General features: G+C 46.5%; 1 protein-coding gene across 1 annotated transcript in view; it reads right to left on the bottom strand.

Moving 5' to 3' along the window:
- Window positions 1-21587, bottom strand: part of LOC143799997 (uncharacterized) — a 110027-nt gene extending 88440 nt beyond the window's left edge. Inside the window, exon 1 of the mRNA XM_077281169.1 lies at window positions 21360-21587. The gene's annotated coding sequence lies outside the window, so the exon portion shown is untranslated. The remainder of the gene's footprint in view (window positions 1-21359) is intronic.
- Window positions 21588-26274: the final 4687 nt, after the last annotated feature.

Here is a 26274-nt window from a genome sequence, read left to right as displayed (position 1 = left end):
ATCCTCATACCTTACTGTCTCAAATTCCCAGCACTGCTGCATATTTTACGGTAATTGACTTATCAAACGCATTTTTTTCTGTGCCACTACATAAGAACTGTTGGCATTTGTTTGCCTTTACATTCAAGGTAACCACAAAAGAAAAAATAGTGTACCAGTCCTAACGTAGAAAAAATCAATTTTATTAAAGCTATAAAACATGAGACAAATCAAACAGTGACAGTAATGGGTTAAAACCGGCGCACAGGCCGTAGCTACAACGGGGGGAGGAAGGGGACATCACGGTACCTGCTGTATATTTATCCTTTACTTACATCGGTACGTTTCAGCCCTTATGTTGTTCTGTTCATGAGCGTTCCCACAGTGGATTATGGAGTATATATAGACTATTAGCCTATGGATGGTCTCCATATGGGCCTGTACCAGTATGTTTTCTATAATGGGTGCCATGTTGTTCCTCTTTTGTTGTAGCTACGGCCTGTGCGCCGGTTTTAACCCATTACTGTCACTGTTTGATTTGTCTCATGTTTTATAGCTTTAATAAAATTGATTTTTTCTACGTTAGGACTGGTACACTATTTTTTCTTTTGTGGTTATGTTACTTTTTGGTGTGTCCTGCACACGTGTATCCATTTAGGTTTCCCTGCATGGTACCATGATGGTTCTATTGTTTGGGTTCCTTATATGCTTTCTACAATTTCACTTTACATTCAAGGGTAAACAATTAGCATGGACAAGATTGCCACAAGGTATGGTACACTCACCAACTTTGTACTCTGAAGCAATGCAGACCGTGCTGAAAAATTTCACCCCAGAACCAGGAGTAGTCATTCTACAGTATGTAGATGACTTACTTATTTGTTGCCCTGATGAGCAGACGGCAGTTACCTCAACTGTTAATTTCTTAATTTTCCTAGCGCAAGAAGGCTGTAAAGTAAATAGACAGAAACTCCAGGCTTGTCAACAAACAGTCGTGTTCTTAGGTCACTGCATATCACAGGGCATCAGACACCTCACACCTCAACGTACGGAAGCCATACGTAACATGCTTGAACCCAGGAATCACAAACAGCTGCGTGCTTTCCTGGGTATTGTTTCACACTGTAGACAGTGGATCATACATGCAAGTCAACTCATGCAGTCTTTATATGACTGTATTGCCAACACGCCATATTCACTCAGTGAAGAGGCTAAACAGTCATTTTCCTCTTTGAAAACAGCACTGGTATCAGCTCCGGCTCTGGGACTCCCAGACTACACTAAACCTTTTCAATTGATGGCGGCTGAGATATCCTCACATGCTACAGGGGTGCTCACACAAAAACATGGAAACAAACAGAGACCTGTGGCATACATATCAGCTCATCTGGACCCTGTAGCTAGAGCCGCACCTTCTTGTGTAAGAGTAGTAGCCGCAATTTCACTGTTATTAGATAAAGCTTCTGAGATTGTTCTTGATCACCCACTTCTAGTTCAGACCACTCATGATGTACATGGCATTCTTAACCAGGTCCAACCTAAACATATTTCAATGGCCAGACACCTCCGTCTCCAATGTTCCCTACTACTGCCGCCCAACATTTCCTTTGCCAGGGTTCAGACTCTTAATCTCGCGTCTTTGCTCCCTTTAGAGTCTGAGGGGGGTACCATACCTGAGGAAACTGCACTCTCCAACTCCTTTGACCCATCAGAGTCAATGCATGATTGTGTACAATTAATGGAACAAGAGACTCAGGGCTTACGTAATGTACGTGACAAGCCACTCTGTAATGCTACATTTGAACTTTTCATAGATGGCAGTAGATATGCAGATATGAATGGACAATTTCATACAGGTTATGCGGTAGTAACTCAGCATGAAGTGCTGAAAGCAGAACCTCTCCCTGCTAATCAGTCTGCACAAGAAGCAGAACTTACGGCATTAGTTGAAGCTCTAAAAATAGCCAAAGATCAGACAGCAAACATATACACTGATTCTAGATATGCACATGGCATTATTTTCGATTTTGGCGTAATATGGAGAGCCAGAGGTTATATGACTGCTTCAGGCCAACCTGTTAAACATGCCTCCCTCATTAGACAGATTCTGGAGGCAGCACAAGAAACTAAAGAAATAGCGGTGATAAAGGTAGCTGCACATGTGAGACTCGACACCGAGGAAGCCAGGGGTAACGATAAAGCCGACAAAGCAGCAAAACAGGCAGCACGTAAACCCTTACATCATGCCCACACACTAGATAGCTCTGAAGATGATGAGGAGAGATTGAAGGAAGCTCAGAAACAGGTAGACGACGAAGAAAGAGGGCAGTGGCAGAAAAAAGGGGCAGAAGATCAGCAAGGATTATGGAAAAAAGGAACTTTGTTGTGTTTACCCAGAGCCTGGTACCCCGCAGTGGCGAGTGACCTCCACCTACCTACGCATGTATCGGCAAACGGTATGACGCTCAAGGTAAAAGAAAGGTGGTTGGCTCCAGGCTTTGGTAATTTCGCTCGGAACATGTGTGCTGCATGCGCTATATGCCTGGCACACAATCCAGGTCAGACCATTAAAACCCCAACCAAGCATCATGTAAGACCACTGTATCCCTTTCAAAGACTCCAGATCGACTACATCCAGCTTCCTAGGTACAATGGATACGAATATGTGCTTGTGTGTGTGGACATGTTCTCAGGGTGGCCAGAGGCTTATCCAGTTCGTAAAGCCTCAGCAAAAACTACTGCCATTAAAATAGCACATGAACTGATACCCCGTTACGGCATGCCTGAGGTGATCAAGTCAGATAGGGGTACCCATTTTACTGGAGAAATATTCCAGAATGTTATGAAAATGTTGGGAGTAGAAAACCAGTTTCACACTCCGTATCACCCACAGAGTTCAGGTAAAGTGGAAAGATTAAATGGAACAATAAAATTAAAAATCCAGAAGGCCATGGCAGAAACAGGAAAGCCTTGGACCGAGTGTCTACCACTTGCCCTGTATTCCATCCGAAACGCCCCAAGGGGGAAGGCTAAGCTGTCACCACATGAGATTCTTTTTGGTAGAGCAGCAAATTTGGGTTGTTATTTTCCACAACAACTGATGTTGAATACTGAGACTTTAACTGCTTATGTACAAGAATTACAAAAACGTTTAACTAAAGTGCATTCGCAAGTTTTTGCTTCCCTTCCAGATCCAGAAAATCTCGAAGGAGGCCACAAGTTGGAACCTGGTGATCAAATCTACGTGAAAAGACACACCAGAAAGACTCTGGAACCGAGATTTGACGGACCTTTCCAAGTCCTGTTAACAACTCCAACAGCAGTCAAGCTTGAAGGAAAGGCATCATGGATACATGCAAGCCATTGCAAAAAAGCAGTATGACTCATGATATTGATGTTAATAATGTTAACCTCAACGGAGGCATGGGAAAAATTGAATTCTCTAGCCCCTTTGAACAAACAAGTGAATATGCAAGCCGTGCCCAAGCACACACTGTATAAAAGAGCTGCAGATAACTCACCACGTCCCTCGGGGAGGCCACATATAGTACAAATGGGAATTCCCAACAAAATTGCTAGTACCATTTTTATTTATCCTATGTTAACACAGATGTGGGATAAACTAGTTAGAGCCACGGATTATCTAGATGACCAGATCTGGGATATATTGGACATATTAAATACTAGTATAGCTGTACAGAATCAGCTTATAATAGTCACTAACCAACATACCCTGGTATTGGATTACCTAACTGCCTCACAAGGGGGTATGTGTCAAATCATCGGACCCACCTGCTGTCATTATATAGACCCGAATAGTACTATGAGTATGAGATTTAAATTAGAAGACGTACAACGACTCAGGGATCAGTATGACAAAGACAATGACCAAAATAAGGATAGCTGGTGGTCAGATACCTTTTCTTTTCTTAACCCGGCCAATTGGTTCAGGGGGATTGGTGGGTGGGTTACCGGGATTATGCAAAGCCTAATACATACAGTTATAGTTATTGTAATTATATATGTATTATTCAAGGTTGTATTCAAGGGTATCTCGGTATGCACAAATAAATTTTGTGTAATGGATGCGAGAATATAAAGTTTTTTGTTTTTTTTATCACAAAAAGAATGACTAAAATAATCGTCTATATGACAAGGTTTTGAATGGAATATGTCAAAGGGGGGATTGTGAAGAGCGGAACAAAAATGGTTACCTCAATGAACCAAAAAGAATTTGTGATCAATATTGACCTGTCCATTCAAGGACATTTTAGCCATAGTGTGAAATCCTATTTTTTGTTTGTGAAACTGCCACTTAGGCGAAACTGTACTGTTTTGTTTGTTGTGAAACTATCACATAGCCGAAACTGTTTTCTTTTGTCTTCTCTTTTCTCTCTTTGTTTAAACAAGCAAAACTTGTATAACCACTGAAACTACCTGTACAACTATATAAAGAGGGGATAGCACCTTGAAGGCAGGCGTGCTTCAGAGGCTTCCCAGTGATATACTATACGAGACGTGTCTTGTGTATTATTTCTGGTGATTCCCCACTTCCAAAGGCTGCTCCGACTGAGTGTGGTCCCGACAACACGCATGCAGCCACACTTACCAGGAGCCCAAATGAACTGGTGAAGTGTAAAAAGGAATATGAAGTAATACATGATACAAATTGTAAACGTACATGATATAAAACCTGCTTCCAAAAAGTGAATAAATATGATTATTAAACATAAAGAAAAATATTCAATGTCAGTGGATTGGTAACCAGGCGTGAATATCAATCAATAAATGGGTAAGTACCCAGATAGCGATTATGCAGACATGTGTAGTTATGTGAATGTAAACCAAAGGGTCCTGAAGGGTAAAGTAGCCAAAGAGATCATAACGTATAGAATTGTGAAGCCTTGAATAAAAATACAAACGCATGTGCACATGGTCAAACACCCAGATGGTCTGAAAGTCTGCACAAGCAACTATACATGAAAGTAAGACCAATCAATGGAATATATGAGAACAAGATGCCCAGAAAAATCTGTAATGGCAAAATCATTTAATAAGGAAGCCAGAAAACAAATCCTCCTTAATATCCAAGGGTGCAGCTGAGTTCAGATTATAAATCAACCTGGACTTCAGCCTACAGCAGTCTAAGTAGTTCACCCTGAGAGTCACCGCGTCAAGTGTTGGCCTGAACGCTCTGTATGCCAAATACACATAGTCCATGAGTTTTGCAATGGTTGGCCTGCAGGAAATGCAGAACAGCTGGAGACAAAGTCTTTCCTTTTGCCAAATTTTATCATGCTAGATTGATATTGATATTTTTGTGTGTAGTTCTTGAGCAGTTCATGTGATATAAACCTGAGGACAAGGGCAAATTAAGGCATATGCAACATTGCGAGTTTTGCGAGATTGGGTGTATATCTAGCCATCAGGTAATGGGGATGAAATTTTTAACATTTTCCAATGTATATAAAATATCTTATAAATATGTCCCCACAGGTTATTGTAAATTCTGATAAATTTGAGTCTATTATAATGATGATGTGGTTGTGGCTTCAATAGCCAGTCCCGCATTTTGGCTCCAACCTGTTGGTATGTAGAGGAAATGACTATATATCTGGTAATATTTCTGTTATTTTGCAATAATATTGAATATTATATAGTGACTTTATTGGAAATATAGGTAGTAATAAATCTTGATTTCCTATAGGCAGGACACTATAAGCAACAGAGCAAAATCCAGGGAAGAGGCAGAGCTGACACGGGCTTTCAAATGCTGGGCCTGAATTTTAGTCACCAATCAATGAAGTCCCCAACGTGCTCTATGGAGACAAGCATGGAGAAGCTGCAGCTATGGGAGCAGGTTTAAGTCTCGCAGGCTGCTCACAATTTGTAAGAGAAAAATGTGATCTGTTAGTCTTATGTGGAAGAATGGCTCCTGGGACACTTTGGAGAAATGGCTCCACCCAGGGTTAGAAATCTAATTTTTTATAACCGGTTTCTCTGTGTGTTAGAAAAACTAGTAGTGATGAGCGAATATACTCGTTACTCGAGATTTCCCGAGCATGCTTGGGGGTCCTCCGAGTATTTTTTAGTGCTCAGAGATTTAGTTTTCCTCACCGCAGCTGAATGATTTACATCTCTTACCCAGCTTGATTACATGTGGGGATTCCCTAGTAACCAGGCAACCCCCACATGTACTTATGCTGGTTAACAGATGTAAATGATTCAGCTGCAGCGATGAAAACTAAATCTCCGAGCACCAAAAAATACTCGGAGGACACCCGAGCATGCTTGGAAAATCTCGAGTAACGAGTATATTCGCTCATCACTAAAAACTAGCTAATTTGAAAGCCAGACCCATTTGTATGCACCTTTTTTTCTCAATCATATAATACAAAGTAGTCGTATCCAAAAGTGAAGGCACAGAACCCCTTTCACCCTATATATCCTTTATTGATAGCCTTGTTGCCTCCTGACAAGGGGACTTTGTTCCAGTCGGACTGTGAGCTATTACTTAACATGTTGCAGAGAATTAAAGGATTTTTGCACAATTCCTCTACAATTTTTAAAAATTAATCCTAAAGGACCCTGCTAAAAAATGAGAGGAAAACTCCTGTCCCCCTGTCACCTGAACTGTATGCGCTAACCAAATTAAGTATGTGTCGGTAACAACTGATTCCAGGGTGGATTGATGCAGTCTGATAACTAGACAAGTTGAGGACATTAAATGGGGTTAGCCAGCAGTGGAGATCCCTGATAACTTACAGCAGAACCAAACGCATGCAGAGCTGAGGAAATGCAGGGAGCAATGGCTGATTCGGATTTAGTTATTCCATATGGAGCGCCCCCACTGCCGCAGGGCCGAGGGGCACCCGGTACCGGGCCTCGCTTTCTCAGTCCTGGGGTTGTCACGGTGGCTAGACCCGGCCCATGACCCTGCTGAGGGGCGTCCAGTGAAAGTGGAGAGGGGTGAGGTTGTGGTGTGGTGCAAGCCGTGGTGAATAAAGAGGACACTGGGGTGCAGTCTCTTTACCTCTTTACTGAAGGTCTCGAGGTACTCAATCCAGAGCACTGTTAACAGGGCTGTCTGAGACTGGCCGGTCCGATGGCACATCCGGAGTTCCCTTATCAGGTGGGAATCAGTGTCTACCTTCTAGCGCCTGTGTGTTGTAGTCCTTCCCTGCTGAGCACCCCGGGATAGTCCTCACAACTGCTGTGTCTGTCTCTGATATTCGTTCTCTCCGTCCCCCAGGTGATATGGTTAGGACGCACCCGTATGACGGGGTAGGCCTGGAGTTCTTCCGGGACCTTAGAGTTGCCCCTCTCCCACAGCTGCCTCCGTTGTCTGCTTAGGTGTTTAAGTGAGACAGCCAACCTATAATTGGCTGTCCGGCCGTGGTTTGAAGTAATGCTTAGAGTCTCTTACTTGCTTGGCGTTCCGGCCACCGATTGTTTGCGCCTCAGAAAGATGTTGCCTCGATCTTACAGAACTACTCCTTCTGGTTCTCTCACCTCTTTGCTGTATTCCCGTTTCTTACTTCTTGTCCTTACTTAGGAGTCTGCCAGGATCCCATCCCTGACAGGTCCTCTCTCTAGCTTCTCCCAGTTGCTTCTCCCTGTCTTCTTGTCCAACCCCCAGTTTTACCAAAGTGTGAGGAGTGGTCTACTAGATAGAACCACTCCTCCTGGTGGCCAGAGTGTGAAGTGTAGTGTGTGTGATACCTGGTCAGGTGAACTCCTTTATTGCAATCAGATGTACCAACACCCCCCTTAGCGGCGGAGCATCAGTACTGCAACGACCAGGAACTCTGGGGCGCTGCACTCCCCCCCGGTTAAATCCAGTACTCCCGGACTGGGAAAGTAAGAACAACAATACATGTTAACAGAAAACACAAAATTTTGAAATATTATAAACAATTAAACATAACAGTGCTTCCCTTTATGGGAGGTGAGGACTCTTGAACGTTGCGAAAGTTAGGTCATGCACAGTTTATGACTCTCAGTTCAGTGGTTGAAACAGCGGGGACCCCGGTTAAACAAAGGGGTCCCCTTTTAGAAGTTTTTGGAGCAATTCACTGTCCATTACTCCGTTGTCCATTTTAAAACCTGTAACAAAAGATATGCACACAAACATTTTCAACTAAATAGCAGCCCTCACTAATACCTACAAGTTTTGTAGCGGAGGGGAGTTTGATTCTTGGTGCTGCGTGTAGACCTTCGCAGCGCAGGGGTTGCTATTGGCCTAACAGGGCCTGCTATGCTTGCTACCGCTGGTGTAGTGCACTGTCTTCTAGCTATGCTTCTAGTGAGTCTGGGTAGCACTGGCAGGCTGGAGCTCTCAGGGCTGCTGCTACCAACAGTGGGTACGGCAGATGTTGTGAACTCTATTTTTAGGCTCCCTCTAGTGGTCACAAGCGGTACTGTGTAGTGTTGTCTTTCTGCAGGTTGGTTGCATCAGCTGGTTCGTTATCCTGGTTGGTTTCCTATTTAGCTCACCTGCATACTCAGTTCCTTGCCTGCTATCAATGTATTCAGTGCTCTTCAGATTCCTTGTGATTACCTTGCTCCCAGCCTCTCCAAGACAAGCTAAGTTTTTGTCCGTTCATTTTTTGATTATCAGCATTCATCATGTTTCTTGTCCAGCTTGCTAAGATGTGATCTCCTCGCTTGCTGGTTGCTCTAGGGGACTGAGTTTCTCCCCCCACACCGTTAGTTGGTGCGGGGGTTCTTGAAATCTCAGTGTGGATATTTGTAAGGGTTTTTACTGACCGCACAGACCCCTTTACTATTTTCTGCTATCTAGTATTAGTGGGCCTCATTTGCTGAATCTGTTTTCACCCCTGTGTATGTGCCTTCCTCTTACCTCACCGTTATTATTTGTTGGGGGCTTCTATATCTTTGGGGATTATTTCTCTTTAGGCAAGAGAGGTCTTTCTTTCTCTCTAGGGGTAGTTAGTTCCTCAGGCTGGCTCGAGACGTCTAGGATTTTTAGGCACGTTCACCGGCTACTTCTAGTGTGTTTGGATAGGTTCAGATTTGCGGTCAGTCCAGTTTGCCACCTCCCTAGAGCTTGTCCTATGTTTGTTACTTAGCTGGTGTAATTCGTGATCCTCAACCACTAAGGATCATAACAGGCAGATTCGCCGATAGCAGAGGGAGGATTTGCCGGTTCAACGGATGGCATGGCATCTTCAGGTAGGGCTTGCTGAGATTGCGGGCCTGGATGATCTGGCACCACAATTAGTTCTGGTGGGTCCGGCTGGCGGAACGTTAGAACAGGTACCATGATTGCCTGATTTATCTGAGTCCAGGACTGGGGAAAATCACCGAGAACAGTGTGTATCATCTTCTCCTTTTCTACAGGTGGGGAGGTTCCTGGATCCGTTTCCCTCTCTCTCAACTTATCAGGGCAGACTTTAAGGTGGTCCCTGGATATCGCCGTCGAGGTCTCCCCTCCATCCTTGCTGATGAGACAAACCTTCATGTTGTCGAAATCGGATGGCAGGACAGTATACGGTTCCGCTTCCCATTGGTCGTCGAGTTTGTGTAGCCTCCTCTTTCGTTTGAGTACGTGCTCACCGGGTGACAAGGGAATCGCAGGAGCATGCTGGTTGTAGTCTCTTTCTTGTTTTTGTCTAGCCTGGGCGAGACTTCTTTCTTCGCATTCCTGTACTTTGCGGTACCTTCGCTGCCTTTCTGCATCCCAATCTGCATCCGGCGAGGTATCTGCGGGGACTAGGACCCCCATGTCCAGGTTAACGGGTAACTTGCTAGATCTTCCTCGCATCAGGTATGCTGGAGTAAAGTTGGTGGAATTTACTGGGATATGATTGTATATGTCCACCAAGTCAGGCAACTTTGTTGGCCACAGGTTCCGCTCCTCTACGGGCAAGGTCTTCAGTAAGTCGATCACCACTTGTTTCATCTTTTCACACATCCCGTTGGTTTGGGGATGGTACGGTGTGGTTCTGATCTTCTTACACCCATACAGATGGCAGAACTCTTGGAACACCTCTGCTTCGAATGCTGGTCCCTGATCAGTCAGTACCTTCTCCGGGTACCCATGGGGCCTACAAAAGTTCTGCTGGAAGGCCTTGGCAGCTGTCCTGGCCGTTAGATCCTTGACAGGTACAACCACCAAAAATCTGGAGTAGTGATCTACGATGGTAAGAGCGTAGATATAGCCCGACCGGCTAGGTGTCAGCTTCACATGATCCAGCGCGACCAGTTCGAGCGGCCGTTTGGTGATGATGGGCTGCAAGGGAGCCCGTTGGCTGTCACAGTCCTTCCTGCGTAGGCTACATGGACCGCACTCCCGACACCACTTCTCAATGGCTCTCTTCATGCCAATCCAATAGAACCTCCCTCGGAGTAGCCTCTCCAGCTTCTTCCATCCGAAGTGTCCGGCTCCATCGTGGTAGGCTCCCAGAACCATGGGCGCATCTCGCCTCGGCACCACTATCTGCCATACCAATTCATGAGTACGCGGGTCGATCCTCCTCCGGCACAGCTTGCCATCATGGATAAACAGTTTGCTTCTCCCCTTCCACAGCTGTCGTGTCTCCTGTGGATCATCTGGGCCGGGATGCAACCCTGCCTGCTTCAGGAGCTCTTTCACCCGACGGACCGCGGTGTCACCATCCTGGGTCTCTGCCCATCCGTGATGGGGCAGGGGATTCAGCGTGGCATCCTGTTGATTCTTGTACCGGTTCTTCACATGATGGGAGTACTGAGCGGCTTTGGGGCTATGGAACGCAGGCAACTCTACCTCTTCAAGTGCCTCCAGGTCCTCCCCCGTTTCTGGCAAATTGGGCATCTGGGACAAGGCATCGGCATTCGCATTCTTGCGTCCTGCCCGGTACTTGATGGTGAAGTCATAGTTGGACAGCCGGGCCATCCACCGCTGTTCCAAGGCCCCGAGTTTGGCTGTATCCAAGTGCGTCAGCGGATTATTATCCGTGAAGACGGTGAATTTCGCCAAGGCCAGGTAGTGTTTGAACCTCTCTGTCACTGCCCAGACGATGGCAAGGAACTCCAGTTTAAAGGAACTGTAGTTGTCAGGGTTCCTTTCCGTGGGACGGAGCTTCCTGCTGGCGTAAGCGATCACCCTCTCCTTGCCTTTTTGGACCTGGGACAGCATGGCTCCCAATCCCACATTGCTGGCATCCGTGTACAGCACAAACGGTTGGTCGTATTCGGGGTAGGCCAGTACCTCTTCTCCCGTCAGTGCCGACTTCAAACACGTGAAGGATCCTTTTAGCCCCTCGTTCCAATCAAATGGGGCGTTCTTCCCCTTGGTCTTCTTTCATTGGCCCACCAACAGGTCTTGCAAGGGCGCGGCATTCTTGGTGAAGTCCTTATTGAACCTTCGGTAATAGCCTACCAGCCCGAGGAACTGCCGGACTTTGTGGAGATTGCTGGGCTTTGGCCAGTCTTGGATCACTGTGACCTTGTTGGGGTCTGGGGCTACTCCTTCAGCGCTCACCACATGGCCCAGGTACTGCACTTTGGGCTTCAGCAGATGACATTTGGACGGTTTCACCTTTAAGCCAAAGTTGGACAGGGCTTCAAACACCTCAGCCAGGTGCTTCAGATGGTCTTCGTAGGTCTTAGAGAAGACAATGACATCATCCAAATATAGCAGTACGGTTTCAAAGTTCTTGTGCCCCAGACAGCACTCCATCATCCTCTGGAACGTCCCTGGGGCATTGCACAATCCGAAGGGCATGTAGTTCAATTCGCAGAGACCCATCGGTGTCGTGAAGGCCGTCTTCTCTTTGTCCGCCTCTGCCACGGGAACCTGCCAGTACCCACTGGTGAGATCTAAGGTAGAGAAATAGTTAGCAGACTTTAGGGCAGCCAGAGACTCCTCTATCCTGGGCAGTGGGTATGCGTCCTTATGTGTAATGCGATTCAACTGCCTGTAATCAACGCACATCCTCATTGTGCCATCTTTCTTTTTAACAAGGACTAACGGAGCTGCCCAGGGGCTACAACTGTCTCTCACCACCCCAGCCTCCTTCATTTCTCGCAACATGTCCTTAGCACACTGGTAATGAGCTGGGGGTACAGCGCGGTATCTCTCTTTTATGGGCCGGTGATCTCCCGTGGGGATATGATGTTGGATCCCTTTCACCTGTCCAAAATCTAAGGGGTGTTTGCTAAATACCCGCTCGTACTCGTGAACCACCCTGTAGGCCCCCTGTTTCTGATGGGATGGGGTGGAGTCAGTGCCCACGTGCAATTTCCGACACCAATCTTTCGGGTGCCCTGCAGAACCGTTGTCCCCCGCCAAGTTAGACGGGGCCAAGGGTCCAGGTGTCTGTATCACACTATGATTGATGGCGAACAGTTTGGCGAGCGTGACATACTTGGTGAGATGGACCTCTTACTCCCCGCAATTAAGGACACGTACTGGCACCCTCCCCTGGCGGACGTCGACCACCCCCCTGGCTGTTAGGAGAGTGGGCCTATTGTCTGAATAGATGGGTTCTACCAGGGCCTGGTAGTCCTTACCCCTGAGGCCTATGGCTGCCCGACACCATATCAACATCTCACTCCTGGGAGGTATTGCGAAAGGGTTTGAATCACTCACAGTGACATGACCAATTTCACCACCAGTCAGCTCTACCTGCTGTCTCTGCATCAGAGCTCTGATTTCTTTTTGCAGGGCGCGTTATTCACTGTAGCCAGCAGTTTCTGCTACCTGTTGCAACAAGACGATAACTTCTGCAAGACAATTTTCTATAACATTGATGCCAATAGTCATCATGGGATTACATTCACGGCGGTCAATATCAACAATTACAATCCCCTGGCCCTTCAATTCCACCCGCCCCACCTTGATGGTGACCTCTTTATACCCCACTTGTGGCAATGGCTGACCATTACTGGCTATTATGGTGAAATCATCATCGGGGCCACGAGTAATATCGGTGTCCTCCCAATACCGTTTATAAAGCACGTAAGGCATAGTCGTCACCTGAGAACCGGTGTCCAGCAGAGCGTTCATGGGGATACCGTCGATCACGACAGGAAGAACTGGTCGTCCTCCAACGTATTTGGCTCTCCAATGCTGCTGGCCTGATCGTCCTACTCCTGGGGGTTGGCCCTTTGCCCCAGGGGTTGCTCGTTTAAAGGACAATACCTTGCAAGGTGGCCCACCTGGTGACAGCGGCGGCAGATAGGTCGTCCGTCTCGATGGAAGCGATCGTCGTCCCGGCCTCTGGTCGGCGGAGTCCTCCTCTGTTGCATCCAGGGGACATCCTCTGGTTTGGAGGCCAGGTGGATCTTCGCCTTGGGGGCCTCCTGTAGGGACTGCACCGTCCGGGCTAGGGCAGCAACGCTCTTGGTCAGCTCTTGCATCTGGAGGCGGAGTCCTGCAGGGGAGTCGTCCTCTAGGCTCTAGGCATCGGCGTCGGCGGAGACTGGGGCATCCGACGCCACCTCTTGGTGGTATGTGAGAGCAGGATGCCTGGGTGGCACTGCACGGCTGGGCTGTCGCTCCTGCAGCGCCTGGATAGCTTTATCCTTGAATTGCGCAAAAGTCAAGTCTGGATTCTGCATGGCCAGGAAGTGCAATTGGCCCCTTTGGTGACTGCACAGGAGCCCCTCAATGAACCGCTCTTTCAGGAGTTTATCCTCATCCTGCATGCTGCCGGGGTCCCTCTGCTTAATGGCCCGCAACGCCTCCTGGAGATTAAGGGCATATTCCCGTAAGCTATCCTGCGGTCTCTGTTTGCATCCATAGAAAGTCAATTTAATTTCCGTAGCAGTACGGGTATCGAAGGTGGCTTTAAGCTTTGCAAAAACCTGCTGTGCAGTTCCCTTATCCGCGGCGGGCCAGGACTTCACTTCTCTCAGAGCCGCCCCAAAGAGTTGGCCGATTATCATATGAACCTTCTGAGGCTCAGACAGGGGATAGAACTCAAGTACGCTGCAGATCCCTTCTTTAAAGTCAGTGAATGTATGCGACTCCCCGGAGTATCGCAGGAGCCAGGCCGCCCCGGGCAGGTACGGCATAGAGAAGGGCATTATGGCATTTGTGGTAGCAGCAGTGTCCGACTGGCTGATGAGGGCAGCGGGCTCTGCGGCAACCGGTGGTGGTATGAGGGCCGCGACTACGTCCGCTCCGAGGACCGGAGCTGCCTCTGTGTCCACGGCTGCGACCGCCGCCTCCGCTCCTCCCGACTCAGACATGGCCGTCCCTTCCTCCTACTAACCTGCTGGAGGTCGGGGTCCCTCTTCCGGGGTTGGCACTTTACCGTGCTTTCTCGTTCCGCGCTCTTTTTGACCAGTTCCGCCCACGAAGCTAAGGCTCCTCCCTCCGTGCGCGGCGATGGCGAATTGTGGTGGGAACTCTGGCGGCAATAGTAATGCACAGTCTTTGCAATAAGTCAAAGTCCAAGCACAATAAATCACAGTTCCAAGGCACACATGACCTGATTCTTCAGGCTTAAGTAGATCCTGTTCGTGACGCCAAGTTGGAGCGCCCCCACTGCCGCAGGGCCGAGGGGCACCCGGTACCGGGCCTCACTTTCTCAGTCCTGGGCTAGACCCGGCCTGTGACCCTGCTGAGGGGCGTCCAGTGAAAGTGGAGAGGGGTGAGGTTGTGGTGTGGTGCAAGCCGCGGTGAATAACAAGGATACAGGGGTACAGTCTCTTTACCTCTTTACTGAAGGTCTCGAGGTACTCAATCCAGAGCACTGTTAACAGGGCTGTCTGAGACCGGCCAGTCCAATGGCACATCTGGAGTTCCCTTAACAGGTGGGAATCAGTGTCTACCTTCTAGCGCCTGTGTGTTGTAGTCCTTCCCTTCTGAGCACCCCGGGATAGTCCTCACAACGGCTGTGTCTGTCTCTGATATTCGTTCCCTCTGTCCCCCAGGTGATATGGTTAGGACGCACCCGTATGACGGGGTAGGCCTGGAGTTCTTCCGGGACCCTAGAGTCGCCCCTCTCCCACAGCTGCCTCCGTTGTCTGCTTAGGTGTTTAAGTGAGACAGCCAACCTATAATTGGCTGTCCGGCCGTGGTTTGAAGTAATGCTTAGAGTCTCTTACTTGCTCGGCGTTCCGGCCACCGATCGTTTGCGCCTCAGAAAGATGTTGCCTCGATCTTACAGCACGACTCCTTCTGGTTCTCTCGCCTCTTTGCTGTATTCCCGTTTCTTACTTCTTGTCTTACTTAGGAGTCTGCCAGGATCCCATCCCTGACAGGTCCTCTCTCTAGCTTCTCCCAGTTGCTTCTCCCTGTCTTCTTGTCCAACCCCCAGTTTTACCAAAGTGTGAGGAGTGGCCTACTAGATAGAACCACTCCTCCTGGTGGCCAGAGTGTGAAGTGTAGTGTGTGTGATACCTGGTCAGGTGAACTCCTTTATTGCAATCAGACGTACCAACACCCCCCTTAGCGGCGGAGCATCAGTACTGCAACGACCAGGACTCTGGGGCGCTGCACATATATCAGAAAAAAACATCTATCTTGAAGGAGCTAGAGCAGTTTGGGCAAGAATCCCAGTGACAAAATGTGGAAAGCTCATAAAAACATATCCTAAATCACTTGCAGCTGTAATTGCTGCAAAAGAGTCTCTACAAAGTAATGACTTTAGGGGGCTGAATAGTTATGCACAGTGAAGTTTTCAGTTATTTTATCCTATTTTTTGTTTGCTTCACAATAAAAATGAAACCAAACGTTCATAGTTGTAGGCATGTTCTTTACATCAACTGATGCAAACCTTAAAAAACAGTGAAATTCCAGATTGTGGGGTAACAAAATACGAAAAATGCCAAGGGGTGAAGCTAGTGTATTAGCCATGCAGTATTAATGTGGTAGGAATTGAGCAATTTGTTATGGTGTACAGGTGCTTCATTGTTTTTCACTTGTTTGTTTTTTCTGATCATCCTCCTTCTATGGACAAAATATTGTACGAGAAGCTGTTTTGGCTGAAGCTCAACTGTGTGAAGGTGATTGTATTTGAGTGCTAGTTCCTGAAAAGTCCAAAATATGGAGTGACACCTGAATGAAATCAATAAGAGCTGTCACTAGCTGTGGAATCACAACTGTAACTAATACAATCAGAAAAAATTCTATTAACCCTACAGATTCCAAAATAACAACATGCAATCTGTGGAAATCCAAGAGCAAATTGACATAAGAAATTAACAAAATGTCATGTGGATATTATTATTATTTATTTTGGAATATAGAAAATCTTAGAATGTATAACCACTGAAAAGATGTTTTACTTACAGTATATGCAAAAATGCTGCAAAGTAGAGATCAAAGAACACAGCAGCACATGTGCATGAATCTAGGCCATGTGAAAACACAGACAAATATTCAATATAGATTATACTTCTCAAAAATATTTTTTCACAAATTTTTTCACATTTTTATTTTCATAAACGTTACAGTAATAGATGAAAATAAATTGGCCTTATCATGTATGCCCATCAACCACGGCAAGGTGACCTTCCCTCTGATGGGTCCTAATCTACTGTACATGCCACTTTTGGGCCACCAGCCTACAACTATGGACAAAACATGTCACTCTCAGGCTAAGCCTACAATTTTGCCGTGGTTGATGGGCATACATGAATTGATTCATGCACATGTGCTGCTGTGTTCCTTTTTGTCTATCTATCTATCTATCTATCTATCTATCTATCTATCTATCTATCTATCTATATCTGGAGCCATTTCACACACTGCTGAATTACAGTGTGCATGCTAATGGCATGGCCACACGCAGGACCGGCTCCAGGTTTTCATATGCCCCAGGCTAAAGAGTCTCAGTGATATCCTTTGACCAGTGGCGTAACTACAAAGTTATGGGCCCCGGTGCGAACTTCCAAATGGGGCCCCCCCCCCTACCTCCGTGACGCCCCCCCCCCCTACCTCCGTGACGCCCCCCCACCCCCTTCCCCTAGATACGCCTCGGACTGTTGCAGGAATCTCCTGCACTGCAACATGGTGTTGGGTGCCAGCACAGCCCGCACAGTGGTATATCCAGCACAGCCCGCACAGTGGTATATCCAGCACAGCCCGCACAGTGGTATATCCAGCACAGCCCGCACAGTGGTATATACAGCACAGCCCGCACAGTGGTATGTACAGCACAGCCCGCACAGTGGTATATACAGCACAGCCCGCACAGTGGTATATACAGCACAGCCCGCACAGGGGTAAATACAGCACAGCCAGCACAGGGGTATATACAGCACAGCCCGCACAGGGGTATATACAGCACAGCCCGCACAGGGGTATATACAGCAGAGCCCACACAGGGGTATATACAGCAGAGCCCGCACAGGGGTATATGCAGCACAGCCAGCACAGGGGTATATAGAGCACAGCCCGCACAGTGGTATATACAGCACAGCCCGCACAGGGGTATATACAGCACAGCCCGCACAGGGGTATATACAGCACAGCCCGCACAGGGGTATATACAGCACAGCCCGCACAGGGGTATATACAGCACAGCCCGCACAGGGGTATATCCAGCACAGCCCACACAGGGGTATATACAGCACAGCCCGCACAGGGGTATATACAGCACAGCCCGCACAGGGGTATATACAGCAGAGCCCGCACAGTGGTATATACAGCACAGCCCGCACAGTGGTATATACAGCACAGCCCGCACAGGGGTAAATACAGCACAGCCCGCACAGGGGTATATACAGCACAGCCCGCACAGGGGTATATACAGCACAGCCCGCACAGGGGTATATACAGCACAGCCCGCACAGGGGTATATACAGCACAGCCCGCACAGGGGTATATACAGCACAGCCCGCACAGGGGTATATCCAGCACAGCCCACACAGGGGTATATACAGCACAGCCCGCACAGGGGTATATACAGCACAGCCTGCACAGGGGTATATACAGCAGAGCCTGCACAGTGGTATATACAGCACAGCCCGCACAGTGGTATATCCAGCACAGCCCGCACAGGGGTATATACAGCACAGCCCGCACAGGGGTATATAGAGCACAGCCCACACAGGGGTATATACAGCACAGCCCGCACAGGGGTATATCCAGCACAGCCCACACAGGGGTATATACAGCACAGCCCGCACAGGGGTATATACAGCACAGCCCGCACAGGGGTATATACAGCAGAGCCCGCACAGTGGTATATACAGCACAGCCCGCACAGTGGTATATCCAGCACAGCCCGCACAGGGGTATATAGAGCACAGCCCGCACAGGGATATATACAGCACAGCCCGCACAGGGATATATACAGCAGAGCCCGCACAGGGGTATATACAGCAGAGCCCGCACAGGGGTATATACAGCACAGCCCGCACAGGGGTATATACAGCACAGCCCGCACAGGGGTATATACAGCAGAGCCCGCACAGGGGTATATACAGCACAGCCCGCACAGGGGTATATAGAGCACAGCCCGCACAGGGGTATATAGAGCACAGCCCGCACAGGGGTATATACAGCAGAGCCCACACAGGGGTATATACAGCAGAGCCCGCACAGGGGTATATGCAGCACAGCCAGCACAGGGGTATATAGAGCACAGCCAGCACAGGGGTATATACAGCACAGCCCGCACAGGGGTATATACAGCACAGCCCGCACAGGGGTATATACAGCAGAGCCCACACAGGGGTATATACAGCAGAGCCCGCACAGGGGTATATGCAGCACAGCCAGCACAGGGGTATATAGAGCACAGCCAGCACAGGGGTATATACAGCACAGCCCGCACAGGGGTATATACAGCACAGCCCGCACAGGGGTATATAGAGCACAGCCAGCACAGGGGTATATAGAGCACAGCCCGCATCTCATCTCCCCCCCCCCCCCCCGATAATGGCCCCACAGTCCGGTGAAAAAGAAAAAAAAAAACTCTCCTCACCTTTCCTTTTGCCCGCGCTGCTCCTGGTGGCTGCAGTCTGCCCAGGACACTGCAGGTGCGCGATGATATGACGTCATCGCGCACCCACAGTGTACTGTCAGAGGCAGAGCGGGGAATGATGGGAGAGGGAGCGTCAGGTGACGCTCTCCTCCATCATTGCATTGAACTATACCGGTGTCATAGACGCCGGTATAGTTAAATGCGGCGGCGGCGGCGGCGGCGGCGGGGGGGGGGGGGAGGAACAGTGCAGCGGCCCACTACTGGCATCGGCTCTTCTGGCATTTGCCAGAAGTGCCCGATGTCCAGCCCGGCCCTGCCCTGACCTGCCGGCCCGGGGCCCCTGACCTGCGGGGCCCGGTCGCAATGGCGACCGCTGCGACCGCGGTCGTTACGCCCCTGCCTTTGACACATACCACAATTCATGATGCACAGATACAGCAGAAAAATATAGGACTAAAACAATGTCAAAGATTTCACTTACTTCTTACATTACATGAGTGATATCTATAGACAACAAAAACAGACAGTATAGTACTCCATACAGTATTATGGGTACCACATAGTGCTCCATACAGAATAATGAGATCCATATATTGCTCCATACAGAATAATGAGATCTATATATTGCTTCATACAGAATAATGAGCCTCATATATTGCTCCATACAGAATAATGAGCCCCATATATTGCTCCATACAGTATTATGGGCCCCATATATTGCTCCATACAGAATAATGAGCCCATATATTGCTCCATACAGAATAATGAGATCCATATATTGCTTCATACAGAATAATGAGCCCCATATATTGCTCCATACAGAATAAAGTTCCCCATATAATGCTCCATACAGTGTAATGAGCCACATATATTGCACCATACAGTATACTGAGCCACATATATTGCTCCGTACAGAATAATGAGCCCCATATAATTCTCTATACATATAGTGCTCCTTACAGAATAATGAGCCCCATATATTGCTCCATACAGAATAAAGAGCCCCATATAATGCTCCATACAGTATAATGAGCCACATACATTGCTCCATACAGAATAATGAGCCCAATATATTGCTGCTTACAGTATAATGAGCCCCATATATTGCTCCATACAGAATAAAGGTCCCCATATAATGCTCCATACAGTGTAATGAGCCGCATATATTGCACCATACAGTATACTGAGCCACATATATTGCTCTATACAAAATGGTGAGCCCCATATAATGTTGCATACATATATTGCTTCTTACAGAATAATGAGCCCTATATATTGTTGCATACAGCATAATGAGCCCCATATATTGCTCCATACAGTATAATGAGCCCCATATACTGCTCTATACTGGATAATTGGCTCCATATTTTGCTCCATTTATGATGGGTCCCATATAATGTTTTATACAGCGTATGATGGGCTCCATATAATGTTCCAGTATATGATGTGCCCCATATATTGCTCCATATATAATGGGTCTCATAAAATGCTCTATACAGTATAGGTTGGGACCCATAGAGTATAATGAGCCCAATATATTGCTCCATACAGTATAATGAGTGCCATATAATGCTCCATAAAGTATATGATGGGCCCCATATATTGCTCCATACAGAATGGCCCCATATAATGCTCCATACAGAATAGGCCCTATATAATACTCAATATGTAATGGGCCCCATATGATGCTCCATATACAATGGGCCTCTTATGATGCTCCAAATATAATGGGCCCCATATATGATGCTTTAATGTATGATGGGCCCATGTAATGCTCCATATATAATGGGATTCATATATGATGCCCCTGTGTATAATGAACCCCATATATGAAGCTCCAGTGTATAATGGGCCCATATATGATGCTTCAATGTATGATGGGCCCATATATGATACTCCAGTGTATAATGGGCCCCAAATTTGATGCTCCAGTGTATAATGGGCCCCATATATGTTGCTTGCTCCAGTGTATAATGGGACCATATATGATGCTCCAGTGTATGATGGGCCCATATATGATGCTCCAGTGTATAATGGTCCGCATATATGATGCACTGTGTATAATGGGCCCCATATATGGTGCTTCAATGTATTATGGACCCATATATGATGCTAAAGTGTATGATGGGTCCATGTAATGCTCCATATATAATGGGCCACATATATGATGCTCCAGTGTATGATGGGCCCATACAATGCTCCATGTATAATGGGCCCCATATATGGTGCTTCAATGTATGATGGGAACCATATAACTCTCTAATATATTGGACCCCATATATGATGTTCCAGTGTATAATGAGCCCCATATATGATGCTCCAGTGTATAATGAGCCCCATATATGATGCTCCAATGTATAATAGGCCCTATATATGATCCTCTAGTGTATGATGGGCCCATATATGATCCTCTAGTGTATAATATGCCCATATATGATGCTCCAGTGTATATTTGGCCCCATATATTGCTCAAAACATAAAAAAAATACTCACCTCTGTTCACTGGCCGCTGCTCTGCTACGGACTTCTCAGCATTGGCGTCTTCCGGCTCTCTGCACTGTGACTGTTCAGACAGAGGGCACACAGACGTGATGTCATCTCACCCTCTGACCTGATCATCACAGTCAGAAGATGCAGAAGATGCCGCAGCGGTGGAGCGGGGAGAAGTAAGTATCACAAGCGGGGGGTCCACTCGTGGGCACCAGCACTGGCACAGGCCCCTTGCCCCCATAGCATGCGGCCCCCGACAGACAGTTGGCCCCCTCACCTGCTCAGGGCTCTGGCACTTGCCCAGGTGTGCCGGGTGCTAACGCCGGCTCTGGCCATGCGGGCTTCCCAATAAAGCCCTGTGAATGGCAGCATCAGGAGGTTCTTTATGGCAAAGCTGGCACACTGTGCAGCGTTTGCTATGTGTTGTACTGTATATTCAGCAGTTCAGATTGTAGTAGATACCATATTGTAGTTTCTGTCACCCATTAGAAATCCATTGCAAAAAAATGAATATTGTACAGTACATTTTGTACATTTATTGTGCAGCTATATGGAACTGAAAGAAGACCAAATTAACCTTCACTGGGTAAATGGGGGTCTATGGATCTGTTTATCATATGTGCCAAAATCATTTCTGGTGCATACATAAAACAAAGACTAAAGCTGCTGTGGGAAAATGCTATTATACTTCTCCTTCTTGGTAGATTTACAACTTTATTCGGCTTAAAGGCCCCGTCTCACATAGCGAGATCGCTAGCGAGATCGCTGCTGAGTCACTAGTTTTGTGACGCAACAGCGACCTCCATAGCGATCTCGCTATGTGTGACACGTACCAGCGATCAGGCCCCTGCTGCGAGATCGCTGGTCGTGTCGGAATGGCCTGGACCTTTTTTTGGTTGTTGAGGCCCCGCTGACATCGCTGAATCGGTGTGTGTGACACCGATCCAGCGATGTCTTCACTGGTAACCAGGGTAAACATCGGGTTACTAAGCGCAGGGCCGCGCTTAGTAACCCGATGTTTACCCTGGTTACCAGCGTAAATGTAAAAAAAAACCAAACAGTACATACTCACATTCTGATGTCCGTCAGGTCCCTTGCTGTCCGCTTCCTGCTCTGACTGAGATCCGGCCGTACAGCGAGAGCACAGCAGTGACGTCACCGCTGCGCTCTGCTCTGCTCTCACTGTACGGCGGCACTGTCAGAGCAGGAAGCAGACGGCAAGGGACCTGACGGACATCAGATGGTGAGTATGTACTGTTTGTTTTTTTTGGTAACCAGGGTAAACATCGGGTTACTAAGCGCGGCCCTGCGCTTAGTAACCCGATGTTTACCCTGGTTACCCGGGTGCTGCAGGGGGACTTCGGCATCGTTGAAGACAGTTTCAACGATGCCGAAGTCGTTCCCCTGATCGTTGGTCGCTGGAGAGAGCTGTCTGTGTGACAGCTCCCCAGCGACCACACAGCGACTTACCAACGATCACGGCCAGGTCGTATCGCTGGTCGTGATTGTTGGTAAATCGCTATGTGAGACGGGGCCTTTAGAACGTGCATAAAAAAGTGCGGATAAAAGAAAAACTGTCTATGGTGCACATAGCAAACAATCATAGATAACAAACCACAGGAGCTAAACCCGCAACATACAGGGAGGGCGGCAGCTGTATTATACAAGGAGGCACCTGCTTCTAACAGCAGCAATCGAAGACAAGTATTTAACCAACAAAATGTCACTGTCAATCTCTGTCACGTGAATTAAGAAGGTGCTACCACTCAGGGGACTACTGGAAGTCTATGGGTGGGTTCATAGATAATAGATTATTTCACTTTATACTGCAATGCTGAAGTATTTCAGTATATAGGGCAAGCTATCAAGTTTGATATTGCAGTTCAAGTTTAAAGGTTTTAAAAAAGTTACAAAAACACTTGTGTAAAAATAAAAAAATTAAAACATTGATTACTGTTTTTTTCCCCAAAAAACAAAAACAAAAACAAATTAATATAAATAATCAGTTTTCTTAGTGCCACATCCTCAAAAGTCAGATCAAAATATAAAATTATTTATAGTAAGGGCTGTGAAGCAAAAAAGCAACCACAAAAAGCTCATCAAAATACCAGACTTTTTATTTTTCCGTACCTGCACATTCTGAATTTTTTTACCTCCTAAAATATAGAAATAAGAAATTTTGACTCTGACCAATGTTATATTTCCCTTTCCTAAATAATAGCATTATAATTTGTCATATTTAATAGCATTATCACTATTTTACCACAAGAGGTCACCAGAACACTTTTCTTGCAAAGCCGAAGTGGCTGCTATCATTCACAGCACATGCAGTTTGCAAGGTCTTAGCAGTGCGGTAATATAATGCAATTCCTAATTTTGTTAATATATATATTTTTTAAGTTTTATATTATTATATAGTTTGTGGGAGCAAAATCAATACACTACTATAATATAATTCCTCATATTGTACATTTACTCTCTATATATTTGGAGAATTACATTATTATAATTATTAGATACAATGGCTCATTATATAAAGTACTAGGCTTAAGGTAAAATCCATTTGAAAAATAGTGAAATAAGTTGTGTTTATATTACTAATATTTGCTATGGGAACATCTTAAATCATTTCTACAGAAAAAAAAAATGGGGCAGAATTAAGGCGCAGGAGAAGTATAGGAAAGGCGCTTTTTCCTATTGATTTCTGATAAGATATCCATTTCTTAGGTTGGCAGCCTCTGATTAGCTGAATGCATCTACGTCATAAGAAAGGAAGCTAATATCCTTCTGCATCATTGAGCGGATATTCTGTCCAGTGATAGATCTTTTTAAATGCCTATTAAATTGTGGAACGCAGCAATTATACATAAAACACACATCGGCTTTGAAGGTAGCTGTCATTATTTACCCTGTAAATGTGATTATTGTAATTACATTCATTGTGAGAACGTTCTCACTTTATTTAGCTGGCAGCTATGTCAGAAACCATAAAATAACGTTGTAATGGTTTATTAGCTGATTTTTTTTTTTCGGAAACATTCAGTGCTCTTATTTTTATATGCCCTTCTAGCACATTGGTCATTATGCATGTGTTCAAGAGACAACTTGAGAAGATTTACAGAATGTAACATTACTATGTTTTTAGCAGCTATACACCAGATACCTATACCACTTGGCACGACACCATTATAGATAAGAAAACCTTTTGAAATTAGAAATCACCAGCTTTGCAGAATTTTTCAAAAAAGTTTGATTTTTGACGAATTGTAAGCATTCCAAATAGTCTCAAAGGAAGCATATGACACTATGACGTTTCTTAGGACTGTATACAATACCTTTTAAGGTCTTTCGTGCAAACACAGCCTTTGTAATATCATAGTGATCTCACTATTTATGGATTGTATCCTCTGTGTTGTCATACACTATCTGTAGAATATGATCACTGTTTGACAGATATTTTTTCCCTATTTCTATGGCTGAGCTGTATGCTACTATGCCCTATCATCCTAAAATGGCCGCCTGCGTTCCCTACTTGTGATTTTATACAGGCTATGACACTCCCTCCTGACTTTGCTATACCAGGTGATGTGATAAACGCAAGGCATAGAGGAGAAGGATGAACTCAATTCTTTATAGGTTTATGTTGTATTGAGTTTGCACCAGTCATTGTAGATTCCATCTTCACTATTATAGTGTTTGTATTTCTTTATACACTTGTTATTGTATATATTTTTGTTCTCATTTTAATTAACTACTGAAAGTTTACATTTCCCCTATATAAACACTATTCGCCTGCAAGCATAGTAGAAATCTGCAGGTAGGTAGCGTTTTCATCATGTTTGGCAATACAACTAGAGCAGCGGCTAAAGGGAGAAAATTAAGGTACACTCTTTCTGAAGCCGCTCACTTCCCGTCATCGGGGTGGGACATGGAGCTGTAATAGTCACCATTCATTACAAAATGAACACAACATAATCACTCCCCCTGCAAATTTACTGACAGCCTGCTCTACACAATGTGGGTGTAAGCAGGTTGCGGGATGCAGTGATGCAAGAACGGCAGAGCAAGAGTTAACAGTTTAATTTAACAGTAAGGTACTCCTCGCAGGGAGATAAACAGTTAAACAGGGAATGAACAAAGGAGAATAGCAAAGAAAATAGTAGCAGTTCACTCAGTAAACTTACCATATCTACGATTTCCTGAGCCGCAAATGTTCTGATGCGGGTTATAGTCCTTGTGGCTAGGGTTGAGCGAAACGGGTCGTTCATTTTCAAAAGTCGCCGACTTTTGGCTAAGTCGGTGTCTCATGAAACCCGATCCGACCCCTGTGCTTGTCGGCCATGCGGTACGCGACTTTCGCACCAAAGTCGCGTTTCAATGACGCGAAAAGCGCCATTTCTCAGCCAATGAAGGTGAACGCAGAGTGTGGGCAGCGTGATGACATAGGTCCTGGTCCCCACCATCTTAGAGAAGGGCATTGCAGTGATTGGCTTGCTGTCTGCGGCGTCACAGGGGCTATAAAGGGGCGTTCCCGCCGACCGCCATCTTACTGCTGCTGATCTGAGCTTAGGGAGAGGTTGCTGCCGCTTCGTCAGAAGCAGGGATAGCGTTAGGCAGGGTCCACTAACCACCAAACCGCTTGTGCTGTAGCGATTTCCACTGTCCAACACCACCTTCGGTGTGCAGGGACAGTGGAAGCTATTTTTTTTTTTTTCCCTCAGCGCTGTAGCTCATTGGGCTGCCCTAGAAGGCTCCGTGATAGCTGTATTGCTGTGTTTATGCCACTGTGCAAACCAACTGCTTTTTTCAAAGCACATATCCTCTTGTTCCTTCCTTTCTGCACAGCTATCTTTTTTGTTTGTCCACACTTTTTATTTAATTTGTGCATCAGTCCACTCCTATTGCTGCCTGCCATACC

This window comes from Ranitomeya variabilis, chromosome 1 (assembly GCF_051348905.1).
Source record: "Ranitomeya variabilis isolate aRanVar5 chromosome 1, aRanVar5.hap1, whole genome shotgun sequence".
Taxonomy (NCBI): domain Eukaryota; kingdom Metazoa; phylum Chordata; class Amphibia; order Anura; family Dendrobatidae; genus Ranitomeya; species Ranitomeya variabilis.
This window is presented reverse-complemented; position numbering and strand designations above follow the sequence as displayed.